Source organism: Camelus ferus, chromosome 23, assembly GCF_009834535.1.
Source record: "Camelus ferus isolate YT-003-E chromosome 23, BCGSAC_Cfer_1.0, whole genome shotgun sequence".
NCBI classification, from domain to species: Eukaryota; Metazoa; Chordata; class Mammalia; order Artiodactyla; family Camelidae; genus Camelus; species Camelus ferus.
The window spans coordinates 5,450,194-5,467,914 of record NC_045718.1 but is presented as its reverse complement, the minus strand read 5'-3'; the positions used below and the strand labels follow the sequence as shown (position 1 = coordinate 5,467,914).

Sequence of the window (17,721 nt, the reverse complement as noted above, 5' to 3'; positions counted from 1 at the left end):
GAAACTCCAAGAAGTCTTTTGTCTTGCATCTGTTGAATCTCAAATGTTTTCAGCTTAAAATAATTTTTACACCAACTCTGAGGCTCTAAGTGGGTCCCCACAATACCTGTAGTTTAGCACATGTATTTCTTGATAATTCTGTGTGTGTATATTTTTTCTGCACCTTGGAATTGTGGGAGGGAAACTGATCTTTGCATACGCTCTCTGCACCCTATCTTCCCTGCCCACATTGTGCACAACATGTACTATGATGCCTGGAACAGAGGACGTTCTCTTTAAACGCATGTTAATAATCAAGAGCTTTTTGTAGCCTTGATTATGTCTTTACTAAGTAGAGAAAGTGTGAGAGCTGGATTCATACAGGCCTGCATTTGAATTGTGACTATAGAACTTCTGAGCTGAGTGGTCTTAGGAAAGCTGGTATGTATCGGAGGACACAAATTTCCTGATATACAAAACAGAAGTAGTGATACGATCTTCCTTGAAGTGTTGCTGTTTGACATGCATAAAAAATAATGGTAAAAAATTCCAAGGTGTAATGGAGCAGCAGAAGGCAGGCCAGCCATGCATACCTAGAACAACTAGGAAAAAAAAACCAAAACAGGTAAAATATAGAAATAACTGTTTTGAAGGCAGCTGGGAGCTGTTGGAGACTCCAAAGAGCAGGAGCCTCAAAGAGGCAGGAGCGAAGTGACCCAAGAAGGAAACAGAAATGAAGACAGTTACCCAGAGCAAGGGAAAGGGCAATGATGAGGGAAAAGATAACTGAAGATGGACTGAATATTAACGATACAAAGCAATTATAGCTCTGTTTCGTGGGGGTTTTGTAAATATAGATTTAAAATGTCTAACCAAAGTTATACAAAAGGCATAGTGCATGTGGAATTAAAATGTCTCAAGGTTCTAGCTTTGTTTTGGGATGGATGAAAGATATATTTTGTATTAGATAGGATGGATTGACAGCATACACTGTAGGGTAACAAACGATAACAAAAGAATAAACAATTCGTAAGTTAATAGAAGGGAAAAAGGTAACACTATACTAACTGCTTTCGCTGTACCCGGCACAGGGTTAAGCGTTTTAACATAGATGAGTTTATTCAGTCCTCACTACTATTCCATGAAGCGGACACTATTTTTATTCCTGTTTAACAGATGAGAAACTTAAAACATTGAAGTAGGTACTCATCCAGCTTCACGCGGCAAAGTAAACAGTGGAACTACAAATCAAAGCCAGCCCATGCTTTCTTGTGTAATTACTCAGTGGGACACTGAATATTTAGACTACATAGGAGAGAAAGGCAGATTTACTGGAATGCCATGAGATGACTCTATCAATTTTCAGTGGAATACTCTTTTCAATACACTGGATACCTTTTTACAAACTCATTGTAATAGAATGACTTCTGTTCTCTTAAGCAGAGATGAACTGATACTTCAGATATGTTTTAGCCACTGTGTGGAGGATGGATGATGATGTCAGTCAGTAAAAAACAGGTCCACCGGCAAAACATTTAATAAAGTGTTTCTCCTTGAATGTTATGATGGTATCACGCCTTCAGAAAAAGAAGATTGATGTGGAAACAATATCACTCTTTATACTTCCTAAACAAGGACTTTCTATGATGAACACAATTTAAAAAATATATATATTTGTAAGTTTCTAACATCAGTATATAAAAACTTCTAGAGAACACATCATACTACAATTAATACTAATGGCTAATACTGATTAAGTGTGCATTATTATTCTACACTTTTCTAAACCACTTGACATTTATAACTTTATGTAATTCCTATCATAGTGCTATAGTTTGTTATTTTTATTATTCTAGTTTACAGATGAAGAAACAGAGGAACAGACATGTTAAGTTATTAGTCTAAAATTACACAGGTAGTAGGTGGCAGCTCTGGGATGAAAGGGTCATTTATCCGTGATCTTATTTGAAAGAGAGTTTAAATGTAGATGAAGCATATCTTTCTATATAAAATACTCTTTCAAAGAGCTTTCAGAGATAATAGAGCTTGCATGCTGCGTAAGTCTGAGTCAACAAAATGTTACTGACTCTGTAATCTCAACTCAGGGTTTTCTATACATTCCGATACTCTAACTCTGTATCTTTTCTTTGCATCATCTGTCTGCTTTAATGATGAGTCTTGTTTTTAAAAAAAAAAAGTCCCTTCACTTCCAAAAGGATAATCACTAAAGGTTTTTACAAGGAATTCTCATTAAAACCTGTGTCAATTTGTCCATTACTTTTATGCCCTTAGATTACATCTTTGTTTCATTTCATTATTAAAAAGATTACTGACTGCTGTATTCTCTGCAAGCATTATCAATTATACAATCAATTAAATAGTAGAAATTATAGGGAGAAATAACTCTTTTAAGATAGTCACATTTCTTTACAACTGGAAAGCTAGGTTAACAATAGAAGAACAGACTGTACGTCATAAATTTCCATTACATTTTTTCCTGTCTTTTTATTCATGTGTTTAGACAGTATGCTAAAATGAGCTCAGTTCGTTCAGCCATGGAGCAAAACTGCATTTCCAGCCTTGAATTATTGTGCTCTCAGAGGAGACGGGACACTTTCACTTTTTTGCAAGGTAATCGTTTTTGGGGAAACTATGTTTTTACACTATCATATTCTACAATAATGAATCATTTTATATTGAGGAATTGATGGACTATTTTTTAGTGATTCATTTGGGACTGCCTGGAAATGACAAATAAAACCAATCAAACATAATTGCAGATGGAACAGTACATCAGAATTTTAGATATATGCATGATGTTGGCACGAGCATTTGAAACAGCCCAGGTTCTTTATGTTCAGGTAGCTCTCACTGCCTCAGTAACTGTCTGCTTTTATGACAAACAAAGACACGAAATGAGAAGCTTCATAATTAAAATGTCTAACCATCCAAGTGCTTTCAGCGTTTTACTCAATGCATTACATTTCCTTGTAAATTTGCTGAAAGAAAAGATGGAATAATAAAATTAAATGTGAAGAAGTGGAAAAAAATCTAAAGTCTCAGCTTTATGAAATCTATGAAACCACATAAAATTAACCAGTGACTGCCAGAAAGGTTTTCATCTATTAATGGTTAGAAAAATCTGCCAGGCGTATACAACTTTTAGAAAAATCCTAAAATTGACCAAAATATTCTCTGAAACAAAATATCCCATCAAGATTGTCAGCCAGCACTATTTCTGTGGCATTTTCTGTATAGAGATTCCTTCAGATAATAAATGATTGCTCTACTGTGTTTTCAAAAATGCTGAGTGCAATATAGGTTAGTTATATTCAGAACACAAACTATCAAAACTAGCTTTCATCGCTTATACAGACACACACAGACTGTCTTCAGAGGATCAGAGGGTTCTAGAGAAGGACTATTTCCCCCAAGAAAGCATTTATTATCACAAACTGTAATTCCTCCTGCTAATTTAGATTGTTTGTAAAACACAAATGTATCAAAAATAGCACAATTAACATGAATCAAATCAACATCAGGATGAGTTATTTGAAAAAAGAATCTTTTTAATGGAGAAAGAGCCATAACACACACACACACACACATCATGACACAGTTGAACTGGAAAATTACTCCTATAATACATGAAATATTTTGAAAACACAGGAATGAAAACATTAGAAACAGCTTTACCATTTATCCAAATTCACACATTACAATTACTTGTTTAAATATGAAGTTTTGCAGTGTTAGTTAACTGTATAAACATAATTATGGTCATTCATTGTCCATAAAATACTACGTGTATGGATAAGTACCTCGATCAAACACCAAGAAGGAATGTGTTTCAGATGGCTGATGGCAACCACAGACTGCATCGAAGGGACACCTCCCATTGCTGCAAAAACATTTAATGACAATGCACTGGACACCCTAAACTCCAGTATCCAAAAGGAATTTAGAGGGAGAAACATGAAAAAAAAAATATGTAAATTTATGGAACATAGACCATCTTTTCACAGGAGTAAGACAGCTGGAAAATTACTTGAAATTTTATTTTAGTCAGTAACTAATTTAGTCAGGAGAAACAATCTCCAACATTGTTCTTTAAATATTCACAGGTGAAGGTAAACGTTGATGTAACTATAGAAAGTTCATAAAAAATGGATGGGGGGGAGGATTTCCTCACACTAGTTTATATAAACTATTTAACTTAAAAGATGTAGGAAAGATTTCATCTTTTCTCTGAGAATAATACCAATCAATTACAATTATGGTTGTCATTAATTTATAAACCAATATATATAAATCAAAATAGTGAATATTTTTCTCACAAGCTGATGAGCGAAAAGTGGATTTAATTAGGAAGAAACTAAAATCTGTAGAGAAACTGCCTTAGAGAAAATCTCTAAGAAGAGATTTATGAGGATTCTATTAGTTTATAAATCTGAGGATGCCAGTGTTTCACGATGCTAAACTGAGAAACATATTATTCACATTTTTCTTCTCAGTTGTACTACTGATGTATTTTTTACCCTTAGCCCCTGAATGTGATAGCCAGCCTCCAACATGGCTCCCATGGTCCTTTCCTCCTGGTAGTCTCCGCCTGGAGGCCCTTTCCATATTACACCAGGATTGGCCCTGTGTGACAGGTAAAAGATGGCCAAAATGATGGTATGTCACTCCTGAGATTGCCTGTCTGGACTGCTGTCTCTTTTGGATCCCTTGCTTTAGGAGAAGCCCACTGTGGTACCATGGGCAGTCCCACGGAAAAGCCCACATGGTGAAGAACTGAGGCTTCTGAGCAACAGTCAGCAAGGACCTGTGTGAGGCTTCCCACCACCAGGAAGCAAATGCAGAAGGAGATTCGAGAGCCAGGTCGAGTCTTCAGATGCTTGTAGCCTCAGCCTACATCTTGAGTGACTTCAGGAGATCCTGAGTCAGAATTATCTATCTGAGCCCCTGCCAGATTCCTCACCCTGTGAAACAGCGTGATAAAATAAATGCTTGTTGTCATGATTTGCTGAATTTTGGATTAACTTTTATGCAGCAATAAATAATACAAAGAGAAAAGTAATTTCAGTCAGGTGAGGAAGGAAAAGGAATAGGGGAAAAAAGAAGGAAAATGCATGTTACATAAATCCCTGATGTGTGTAAGTGCACAAAAACGTTCCAATTTTCCTAAATAAGGTAGCATGATTTAGAGGAGAGAATAGTACAACTTAGAATAATAATAATAATAATAAATATCATAAATCTATTACACAAGTCCTAAAACATTTGTGAATTACACATACCTACCTGTGCCATCCTCCCATATTCTGTCCACAGAGCTTTTTTTTTTTTTTTTCGATGATCATAAGTTTAGTGAACATCCGTCATCTCATACAGGTACAAAATTAAAGAAATAAAAAAAAAAATTCTGCCTACATGTCTTGCCTACAATGGCATATTGTGTTTTATACCTGTATATGATTTTATCACTATAAATAGTGATGAATACCTATGGGTGTATGTCTGAATTTATATCAATATATTGTTTACTTTTGTTTGCTTTGGAATTATAAAGTATCATACTCTATGTTCTTTTCACTTAACATATGTTTCCATGTGTCATCCATGATATTATATCATCATATTCATTTCCCCTGTAGAATAGTATTCCAGAGTATAAGGATATCAAAATTTTAATTACCCACTTTCCATTCATGGATATTGAGTTTGTTTCTAGGTTTTGTTATGACAAATAATGCCATCGGGAGCATTCTTACAAGTCTTCTGGTCCATCCCAGCAAGAGTGTCCCAGGCATACTAGAGCCTAATTGTGGGGAGGCTCAGATTTACAAGACAATGCTGAATTGTTCGCCAAAGAGTTACATCAGTGAACACTCATTACCTAAGAATAGAAATTCTCAGTAATATGAAGTTTCTCTAATATTTGATATTGTCAGATTTTTTTTTTTTTTTTTTGCCGGTTAAACAATTGTAAAATGGAACCTCACTGTGGCCTTCACTCTGACTAATCATGAGCCTAAAGAGGCTGAGCAATTCCTTTGATGATTATTTCTTTTTTCTGCTGGGGGATGCCTGCTTATGACATTTGTTCATTTTTTGTGGGTTTACATGGTAGATCATTTGAAAAACGACCCTTGCAATTTTTCTTATCCTAAAGACTTTTTGCCACTTCTTCCAACAAAAGTTAGTGTCTATGTCTCCTCCCCTCACATCTGTGTCTGAGTTTGACAAACAGAATGAGACAGAAGAAATGCTGTGTTTCTTCTGTGCCTAGGAGGGCCTTAACACCTCCCTGTCAGTCTCTCGGAGCCCTAAACCATCATGTAAAGAAGCCTGACTACCAAGGTGGATGGAGAAACCACTTGGAGAGAGGATCTGGAAGATGTGAGATTAAAATGAGAGCGTCCCAGCCAGTCAAGAACAATTGAGCCACACAAGAGCAGGTGGCTGAAATGTGGTCATGTCATCTGGGACTTTTCTGGGTATGTCTCTCCGTCCAGGTCAACGCGATGCAGCCCAGAGACAAGCGACCACAATGGCACACTAGGTTGCAAAGCCATGAAAAAATACATGCTTCTTGTTTTGATCCACTATTAGGTTCTGGAGTGGTTTGTTATATAGGAAAAGATTATTAAAACAGACTGTCTTCCTATTACATATATTTATAGATGTCATTATGTATTATATATATTATATATTATTATTTTATTTATATATAAACTAATGTTTTATTAGTTGTGAGTTGCCAGTATTTCCCCAAATCTATAACTTGATTTGTCACTTTAAGATATTTTTGGATGAACAAGTTTTTGAACTTAATACAGCCACATTTAAATGTTTTTTCTCTAATAATGAAAACTTTTTATATCCTGTTTAAGAAACTTTCTGTCTCCCAATATCAAAAATACATTCATCTGTATTTTCCTTCAAACACTGTAAAGTTCTGTCTATGAAATTTCAAGCTTTAAGCTGTCTGGGTTTGAATTATGGATCTGTTGTGATGGAGGAATTCAATTCCATTTTTCTTCCATATGGATAACAGATTTTTGTTGCTTATTTTGCTGCCTCAGCTCTAAATCAAAGTGGCATATTTGTGTGGGTCTATTTCTGGGTTCACCATTTTGTTCTTTATGTCAATTTGCCTTTCGTTGTACACTTTTTACACTGTCTGAATTACTATAACTTAAAATAAGTCTCTGGATTTAGTAAAGGCTTTTCTTTCACACTTTTCTTCTTCAGAAAGATGTGAACTACTTACAGTTCTCTGCTATTCTATATAAATTTTAGAATCATTGAGTGTGTAGATCAGTTTGAATCTGTGGAGAAGACATGGCATTTTTATGATATTCATTCATTCTATCTATTGATATGGGTATATCTCAGTGTTTAGAGTTTCAATGATTTTTCAGTAGATAGACAATTTTCTGTGCACAGGTCTTGCACGACTTTTGTTACACTCATTTCTAGGTATTTATTTTATCTTGCTATTTACTTCTACTTCTTGTTGGTAAACACTATTTTTTCTGCACATTTTCTGATTTTGATCCACCATACTATTTTATTCTGTCTTCTCTAATACTGATAATATGCCTGTGTTTTCTTCTGTTCCCCATGAAAACAACCACATCAACTGCAAATGACGATTCATCGCCCTCTTTCTAATCCTTGTGCCTTTCTGCTTCTCTTACCTTTGCTCTGTCACCTCCTACACTGTTAATCAGGTTAAAGAACTTTCTCTGGATCGCAAATATTCTAAATATTTCTATCTAAGTATTTCGTAAAAAAGGATTAGGTGTCAAATTTTTTAAACTTTTTTTATTTAATAAGATGAGCATAGGTCCTTGTCCTATAATTTAGTAATTGTCTCAACCATCTACTGATTTTTAATTATAATACGTTTTTGTTCTTTTTTACAACTTTCTATTTTCAGTTTTATTTCCAAATCTGTTTCTCACATTTTCTCTGATGAATGTTTATTTAAGAAACTGCCTCATTTGTTTCTTTAAATATTTTATACATAATATTCTCTATTCTGTGAATGATCTAGACACAAAGAATCCCTGGAGTTAAAATTAGTTGTTTAGTGTTTTAGAATTTCACTCATGGTGGCTGGGACTCCGCTGCTTGGTGAGCTTTTTCTGTGAATGCACTGCTTTGCCTAAATCTGAATGGGTTCTGGATCCTGCATTGAAGCTTTTTTTCCAGAGAAGATTTGTTTTTACTGCTGACTCTTTTTTCAAAAAATTTTAATTAATTTATTTTTGGTGGGGGAGATAATCAGGTTTGTTTATTTATTTTAATGGAGGTGCTGGGGATTGAACCCAGGACCTTGTGCATGCTAGGCACACATCCTACCACTGAGCTGTACTCTAACCCCTTAGTGCTGACTCTTAAGTGATTATGTCTCAGGTTCAACTTCTCTACTTTGCCCCTGTTCTGAGGTTTAGTAGCCCCAAACTCGTTATTAGGACTCCCTCCTGGGGCAACCCCATCACTCCTGGCTGTTTATGAGTCCTGAAAGGCTCCAGATAGCAATTAGTACCCTTTTTACTCAAACCCATGTTACCAACTCAGGTAAAGAACCCAACTTCTTTCCTGGCTGCCTTATCTCCTAGTTGTCCTGCTTCATGGTCTATGATGTTTCTCACCCAAATAACTTTTATTTGATTGAAGACACTCCTTAATTTTAAGAACTTTACATGGATTTTTTTTTTAAGGCTGACAAAGTGCTAATTGAAGAAAAATGAGGGGGACGCATGGCAAGAATACCTGCCAGTGTGATCTGGAAAGTGTACAATTTTAGCCAGCTGTTATTAATCTTACAAGCTTAAACCAAAAAAAAAAAAAAAAAAAAAAAAAAGATACCTCTCACTGATGCTGTACGGCCATTGATGGCTGTCAGGAGGGTTTGAGTGCCCTCAGCAGTCACTCACAGATGTCAACTGAGAGACGCTCCATCTCAGTCAGTGCTACTGTGATTTTGGAAGGAGGGAGAAAAAGAAAAAAATGGCCCCATGATGACACGTCAAGTTTTTGTCTATAGATATGATACGTATCATGTCAACTCATGTTTTATTGGCAAAATAAAATCATATGGAAACACCTTAGTTCAAATTGGTAGAGATATTCTTTTTTTTTTTAATTGAAGTATAGTTGATTTACAATATTGTATTAGTTTCAGGTGTGCAACATAGTGATTCAATATTTTTACAGATTATACTCCATTAAAAGCTATTACAAGACAGTGGCTATACCTTCTTGTGCTATACAATATATCCTTGTTGCTGGTCTGTTTTATACATCATAGTTTGTATCTCTTAATCCCTACCCCTGATTTGCCCCTTCACCTTTCCCTCTCCCCTTTGGTAACCACTAGTTTGTCGTCTATATTTGTGAGTCTCTTTCTGTTTTGCATACACAGTCATTCATATGATTTTTTAGTTTCCATGTATAAGTGATATCACACAGTATTTGTCTTTCTCTATTTCAGTAGGCATAATATTCTCTAGGTCTACCCACATGGCTGTAAGTGGCAGAATTTCATTCTTTTTAAGACTGAGTAATATATATACATATGTGTGTGTATACACACACACACACACACACACACACACACACACACACACTACATCTTCTCTATCCATTCATCTGTTAATGGGCATTTGGGTTGCTTCCATATCTTGGCTATTATAAACAATGCTGCTATGAACACTAGGGTGCACCTTTTTTTTTTTTGAATTAACATTTTCATTTTTTTCTGGATACATACTCAGTAGCAGAATTGCTGGATCATATTGTGTTTCTATTTTTAGGTTTTGGGGGAAGCTCCATACTGTTTTCCACAGTGGGAATTTACATTCCCACCAACAGTGTACAACATTTGCAAATATTTTTTTTCCCACTCAGTAGGTTGTCTTTTTGTTTTGCCAGTGGTTTCCTTTTCTGTTGTGAAAGCTTTTAAGTTTAATTAGATTCCATTTGTATATATTTCCTTTTATTTCTTTTGACTTAGGAGACAGAACAGGACCCAAATAAATAAAATAAGAAATGGAAAGAGATGTTCTGCGTTACTGAAGTGACAGCCCTGCACATTTGTGCATAGCCCTAATGGATAGAACATTCTGTCCTTCTTTCATCCATAATATATTGGCCCTTCTCAAAGAAGACAACCCCAAACCCATCACAGCACTTCATCACAGCTCCACATTCAGGTTATTGAGAAACCCTTGTTCCTGGTTGCTGTCTCTTCCAACCTGTAACTCTTTGAATTTCTGCTTTCATAACAGCCAACTGTTTTCCGAGCTAACTTACTTCTTGGTAAGTGCCTTAAATCCAAATAGTCAAAGATACAATTAAGAAATGCTTTTAGCAACAAGGAATTATCAAATTTAACATCTTGCTAACAAGGAGCAGGGAATTACAGAGATCAATTTTTGATGACGGCTGCTCTGAATATAATTTCTCTACTAACCTATCCATGAAAAGTAAGATACTTAAAGGGCTTAGGGAATGCTCCAATTAACCTTAACTTATGTAATATTTAAAAGGACCTCTCTGAGTTGAGTTAATTATTATCTTTTTGATTTCACTCAATCATATTTCATTTTGGGAGGTCAATGATAACAGCCTGTCAAATGAATTGAACCAACATAATTAATGATAATCATAGCTTAAATTTCTTCTTCCCAAAAGAAGCTCTCAGTTTTAAAAAAGGAATTTTTTTTTTTGTATTTCTTGAAGGTCCTGCACAAATTTTGTATTTGGAAAAGAAAATCAACTACATATTTAACCAATTAAAAAACTTATAGCTGTAAATTTGTCTACTTGATTTTTTTCTGTCTTACACTTCAAATTATACATTTAACTTGAGTTTGTCATTGAGAATTTAAAATTAATAAATATGAGGCTGTTCAGGATTTAGGTAGTAAGTATACAGTACATGTGCTATAGATAAGATTACAATTCTTGTATGCCTCATCCATGTGTGACATATCCAGAGACTAAAACATCAAAAGAGGAAAAGTGCAAACATCATGAAGTTTAATAACATAAACTGAATTTTATGTAATGTATCTACCTCTGTTTTCTTTTTCTCTTCATTGCTGCTTATTGACTCTCCACATGCTTTGCATACTTTGATGATATACTGGACATCATGATGAAGGAAGTATGAAGGCTCTGAGATTTTATTTTCATGGTGCCGCCTCTTTCCTCCGTTGGGTAGACAGGGTGAGGTCCACTCACCTCATTCTGTTCAGGCATTGGGCTGGCCTGGGGCTCATTGATGTTTTGGTAAATGTAAATTTCCTCTGCACCGTCTATATCTGGGTTGCCCCTGGGTGTGGCCTCTAATTTCTTTTCTTTTTTTTTCTTTTGTATATATATATATTTTTATTGAAGTATAGTCAGTTTACAATGTGTTGATTTCTGGTGTATAGGATAATGCTTCAGTCATACATGAACATATATATATTTGTTTTCATATTCTTTTTCACCATAAGTTATATATATATATCAGTTAATATCTACAGATCTCAAATTCACACTTTATCCCTTCCCACCCACTTTCCCTCTGGTAACCATGTTTGTCTATGTCTGTGAGTCAGTCAGAATGCCCATCATTCAAAAGGCCACAAATGATAAATGCTGGAGAGGCTGCGGAGAAAAGGGAGCCCTCCTGCAATGTTGATGGGAATGTAGTTTGGTGCAGGTGTTATGGAAAACAGTATGGAGATTCCTCAACAGACTAAAAATAGACTTACCATATAATCCAGAATCCCACTCCTAGGCAGATATCCAGAGGGAACCTTAATTCCAAAAGACACCTGCACCCTAATGTTCATAGCAGCACTATTTACAATAGCCAGACATGGAAACAACCTAAACGTCCATTGACAGATGACTGGATAAAGAAGTTGTGGTATATTTATACAATGGAATACTACTTAGCCAAAAAAATAAAATAATCCATTTGCAGCCACATGGATGGATCTGAAGATTGTCATTCTAAGTAAGCCAGAAAGAGAAAGGAAACTACCATATAATATAACTTGTATGTGGAATCTAAAAAAAAAAGAAAGAAAGAAAGAAAGAAAAGACATGATTTCTGAAAGAGTACCTGACATATCTCCATCTCAATAGCACTGAATGACTGACTGAGGGAGGTCCAGCTCTGTCCTTTACAGGTTCCCAGCTCAGCTCTCCAACCACCTACCTCACCCAGCCTCAAATTTAGGCAAATGTCTTGAAGAGGTGAGCAGCAGAGTGCTAGGGGCAGCCCACTCTGTTATATATATATATAAGAGATAATTTTTAAGTATTTATAATTGTACTTTTGCATTTTAAACCAAGGAGTATTTCAATAGCTTGTAGGGAAAAGAGTGTAATGAAAAGAGCCAGCAGCTGGCCTTCCAATTAAGAAAACAGTAAGTCTGAACTCAGTGACAAAGAACCAACAACCTAGTCTCAACAAAGCAGCAAACAAAGCAAGAACTGTAACAGATGCTGTTTTCAGTATTATCAAACACTCTGCACAGAAGAAACTCCCTTGAAAATTTAACAGTGAGAACATGCCAATTTTTGATTAATTCAGATTTTCCTCGGCTCTCGAGAGCTCAAGTAGAAAACCTACTAGCCCCTACGGTACTACAAGTAGAGCAATGATCAGTAATTCAAAAGAAATAAAACCCTGAATCCAGATGGCTATAGGGTAAACTATGTAAAACTTCCAAGGAATGTGTAAGTGTACTCATTAAAAGGCCTTTCTTTATATATGATGAAACAATATTTTACTACCTACCCAGCAAACAATAGCGTTCAACATCATCTCTAATGGCTTTAGATTTCTGCCTACTTAACATGATTCTCATGAACATGAGACTCAACATGATTCTACTGCACCAGTTTTAGTGGAAAAGTTCACCTATTTGCTCCTTCATTTAAATGCAGTCTTTCAACATGTTGCATTGTGTGTGTGCATGTGTAACTATTCAAGGATCTAATTAAAGTTAAGATTACTCGCTGGAGAGAAATGCACATTTGAATTTACAAAGCTTTATGCAAAATTATAGGGGATTACTTTACTTAGAATGACAATCTCCAGGTCCATCCAAGTTGCTGCAATTGGCATTGTTTTATACTTTTTATGGCTGAGTAGTATTCCATTGTAGAAATGTATCATAACTTCTTTACCTAGTCATCTGTTGATGGACATTTAGGTTGTTTCCATGTCTTGGCTATTGTAAATAGTGCTGCTATGAACATTGGGGTGCATGTATCTTTTTGAATTAAGGTTTCCTCTGGATATATGGTGAAAAAGAATATGAAAATGAATCTATGTATGTTCATGTATGACTGAAACATTATGCTGTACACCAGAAATTGACACAACATTGTAAACTGACTGGACTTCAATAAAAATATATACATTAAAAAAATTATAGGGGATTTCCTGAACCTTAAAATTTTTACCTGGCTTCTAAAAAAGCAAGGACCTGAGGATAAAAAGAAAAGCTGCCTTATAGGCCAACACAGACATGAGAACTTACTATGATATAAAAATCACATTTCAAATCAGAAAAGATGTTCAATAAATTATGCTGGAAAATGATGAGAAAGCATATATCCATTACATCCATACCTCGCACTGTGCCAAACATAATTCCTGATGTATTAAAGACCATAAACATTTTGAAATGAATAAAAAAAGGAAAATATGGAAGAGCAAATATATGCCTTTGGACAAGGGAGGATTTTTTTCAAGAACACATGAAAAGCTAATGTTATGAAGGGAAATATAATAAATCTGAATATATAAAGATTGTATACCTTCTCATGGGAAAAAATGACTATAAACAAATTTTAAAGACTATTGGTTCTCAAATAGAAATTATTTGCAATATTATAACAACCAAATGACATCCAGAATATAATGATAATAATATGATTCTCAAAAGAAAAATAAGCAAATGTTTTAATGGGGCATTTCATAGAAGAGTTAATACAAATGAGCATTAAGCATATGAAAATACAACTGATTCTATTAATTATTAAGAAAATCAAATTAAAACAACAATGAAAGAGCACTATTTTTACCCATCAAGTTGTCAAACACTAGAAGCTAAATATTAATATTGGTATGTAAGCAGAGGAAAAAGAGAAAATCTTACATTCAATTAATTGGTTTATGTACTATTCTAGCTATTTTGGAGGCCAGTTTTGTGATAGTTATAAAATTAAGAAGAATGCACATATTTTGGCTTAGAAACTCTGTTAGTGGGAAGTATGCTAGAGAAACCTTGCATATGTGCTTGATATTTTTATAAAGATGCTCATTGCAGTATATTTTCTAATGACCAACCTGAAATCCATCCAAATGTCCAAAAATTGAGGTAGTGTGGTGAAAACTATGATTCAATCTATGCTTCAGTTAGAAAGTGGAGGTAGCCTCATATTACTGGATGTAGATGGATATTTGAACTGCACAGCTCCACTTACATATAGATTTTTTTCAAGAAACACTGCAATGCTACATGGTCCATGGTTGGCTGAATCCCAGAGAACCTGGGAACTGTACATTAGGACAAACTACTATTAAGCTGGAGATTTTCATCTGGTGGGGGATGGAGTTTGGCACCCCACCCCCCATGTTGTTCAAGACTCAACTGTATATTAAATTTAAAAAGTTGCAGAATATTAGCTTGAACTTAATACCATTCAGTTTAAAGAAGGCACATAAATATTGAAAGAAACTGCACATCTATGTTGCAAAGAATAAATAATGCACAGAAAAGAACTTGGAAGATATGCAACAAAATGACAATTGCTTGGGAGGATCCTTAGATTTATTAAAGTAATATTAGAATTTTTTAAAAACAAGATATTTTAATATTGCTGTTCAATTAAAATATTATATTTTGTGTATAGCCTAGTACCCATTTGAGAAAGTTAGAGGAATAATGTGTAATGATAGAAATGTTACCATGAACCCCAATATGGTACACATCTGAAACACTGTTATTTCTAGAAGGCTTAATATGCTCTTGACAGTGTGTTGAAGGCTAAACAAATGGAAAACTTAATTTTCAACAACTCTGTAAGTTAGGACCTCTTTTTACAGATGAAGAAATTCATGCTTGTGGGTTTAACTGTACAGTGTTAATCACAGAGAAATCAACGATGGGGCCAAGATACAAACTCAAGTTTGTCTAATTTCCCATTAAACTCCTGGTTGTTGGCATCTATAGGTGTGTATAAGTAAAGAAGACATTTGGGATTAAGTTATTTTCAATTTATAATAATTTTTGAGACCTGAAAATAAATTATTTGAAGATATCCTAGACAAAGTTAAAAAAAACACAGATGAGAAATGTATATATGAATAAGGGAAAGAAATTATGAATTGAGGAAAATGTTATAATTGGATTTTGAAGAAGTTTGTTCATATATATTTAACTTCTTATTAAAATTTCTAAAAGTAGATCATAATATAGGTCAAGCTATTGTTAGCATCATTCAAGCTAAACATCTATTAATATACTCAGGAAAATATTTTAAGGTAATTATTTTATTATATATTTTCAGACAAGTATGTATAACTCAACAAATTAAAAATAGTTAATGGGAGTAATAAAGTCAAGGACTATATGAAATATTAATAAAAAACTAATGAAAGCAATATTTAGACATAAAGTGCTAAGAAAAGTAAAATAGTTGGGTATATAAAACTGTCATTTCTGTAGGTCAGAAACAATTGAATATCAGTGATTTCATATGGTTCTACTTAATATTTTAGAAATTATCTACACGCCATTTTGAAATTATCTACTCATGTCTTGTGGGAGGTTATTATTCTGATTGCTCAGTGGCCATTTATTATATTTCATTGATTTAAAATTATTAAAAAATAACTTCAGTTCCTTTTAAGAAGAAATTCTCTCAAGAACATTAGCATAAAATTAGATTCCATTTTAAAAAGGCAGTCTAAAGTAAATTTAAAAATGATGAGATCTAAAAATGTACAAAGTAGGTGTAAAACTTATTCATAGGGCAATAAAGCCAGAGAATTTAAGATAGCAAAATTATAATTCCTGTTAGCAAATACTGACTATATTAAATAGTATTACTCACATATAGAATTTTTATTGGAAGGTCTAAGATCTGCTAAGAAGTATAATATTTACAGAAAAGAAATCAATATTTCTTAGATAACAATTAGTTTGTAAAAATTACATATAAAATTATTTCATATATATTTTGACCATTTATCATATATTAGAAATTATGACTGATAACATTTTATCAGGACATACCAGATTTTATGAATTCCATATCATTTAAAAAATATCTGTATTTTAACATTTATCCATGTAGTATAAACTCAAAAAGCTTATCACTCATCTGACCATGCTTCCCATGTAATTTAACACACCAAGAGTAACAAGGCCTGTTTCTCCTTTAGTCTCAGGGATCACAGGTGATTAAAGTCCTAGGTAGGTCACTTAGCCTCTCAAAGATACAGGAAGAGAAATAGTGATTCTCTCTAGAAATCTAGTTTCCTCTAATTGCAGATGCAAAAACCAGTTTTAGAATGTCCAAGAGTTTCATCTTGGCCATTTTCAGGGATTTTTTTCAGTTTCAAAATAGCCAATTCTGTTATAATCAGTAGCAGCAGTAGACAATAATACATATTACTCACTCACATTCACACGCCTCTCTTCCAGAACAGCTTGAATCAGCAGTTACCAGGATCCCTTAATAAAGGTCAAAAGCAGGAAGGGAGAATAGGATTCAAACTCATATATTGAGATATTTATGCACACACCCAAAATAAAAGCAAAACCAATTCCAAAAGGCTCACTTTGGATACAATAGCAGTCATTAGGGTGCCACTGTTCTCCAGATCACAAGGAGTCTTGAGGCCAAACAGTGTTACCATAAGAACATCATTTTCTTTCATATATGGCAGCATTAGTGGAAGATCTCCCAGTTGTGCAAAATATGTTCCCAGGAGACTACAAGATGAAAAAAAGCCCTGGTTACTCATACTCTTATTATTCACAGCCAAACAGCAAACCAGTGCAATGCAGAATGTTCTCTCAGGGCTGTGGTTCCCTAGACCCAGAAAGGGAAATTCCCAACCACTGCTCCATCACAGGCAGAGCTAATGTGACAGGAAAGAATACCCTGCTGTCATCAGAGTTCGGAGTCCAAAGACGTCTCAGCCAGCCAGTGCAAATACTGATACAGACACACATAAGTAGAAAAAACATGGTCCCACAAACCAAAGGTCAGATAAGGTGTAGCCCCCAAATTCCACTTCCACTCCTGGATGGAGGCCCCCAAACAGATTAGCCCAGCTCTCAAAAGAGAATCAGTCCAGAGTGGTTCACTCTCTGAAGGGGAAGTGAGGCCAGATGGAGCAGATAGAATTTTCCTAGCCTGAAGGCAACTCACCCCCAAGCGATGCCAAATATGGACCATGGTTCAGGACATTTCTCAGCTCCAAAGGTCTCATGCCAGGGGGCCAGGGCCTGTTAGGGAGAGGCCCTCTGAGTTTTCCAGAGTGAAATGAGCTCTAGCAGCTGCTGGGGACTCAGGGAAGGGGCTGCCCCCAGCCAGGGTCAAAGCGCCACAGCCACAGACTCCTGGCTGGCTCATCAAAGTTATTACTGAGCCCAGGTTTGTGTGCCCAGTACACCGTGAGGCCAGACTAACTGAAATGCT

General features: G+C 35.0%; 1 long non-coding RNA gene across 1 annotated transcript; it reads right to left on the bottom strand.

Annotated features, from left to right (window-relative positions):
- Positions 1–265: 265 nt before the first annotated feature.
- On the bottom strand, positions 266–17,289 carry LOC116659306. The gene is made up of 3 exons (XR_004314625.1): positions 17,280–17,289; positions 13,358–13,363; positions 266–349 (listed from the first exon to the last, which is right to left on the bottom strand). It is a non-coding gene; the product is annotated as an uncharacterized LOC116659306 (long non-coding RNA).
- Between the last annotated feature and the right edge of the window lie 432 nt (positions 17,290–17,721).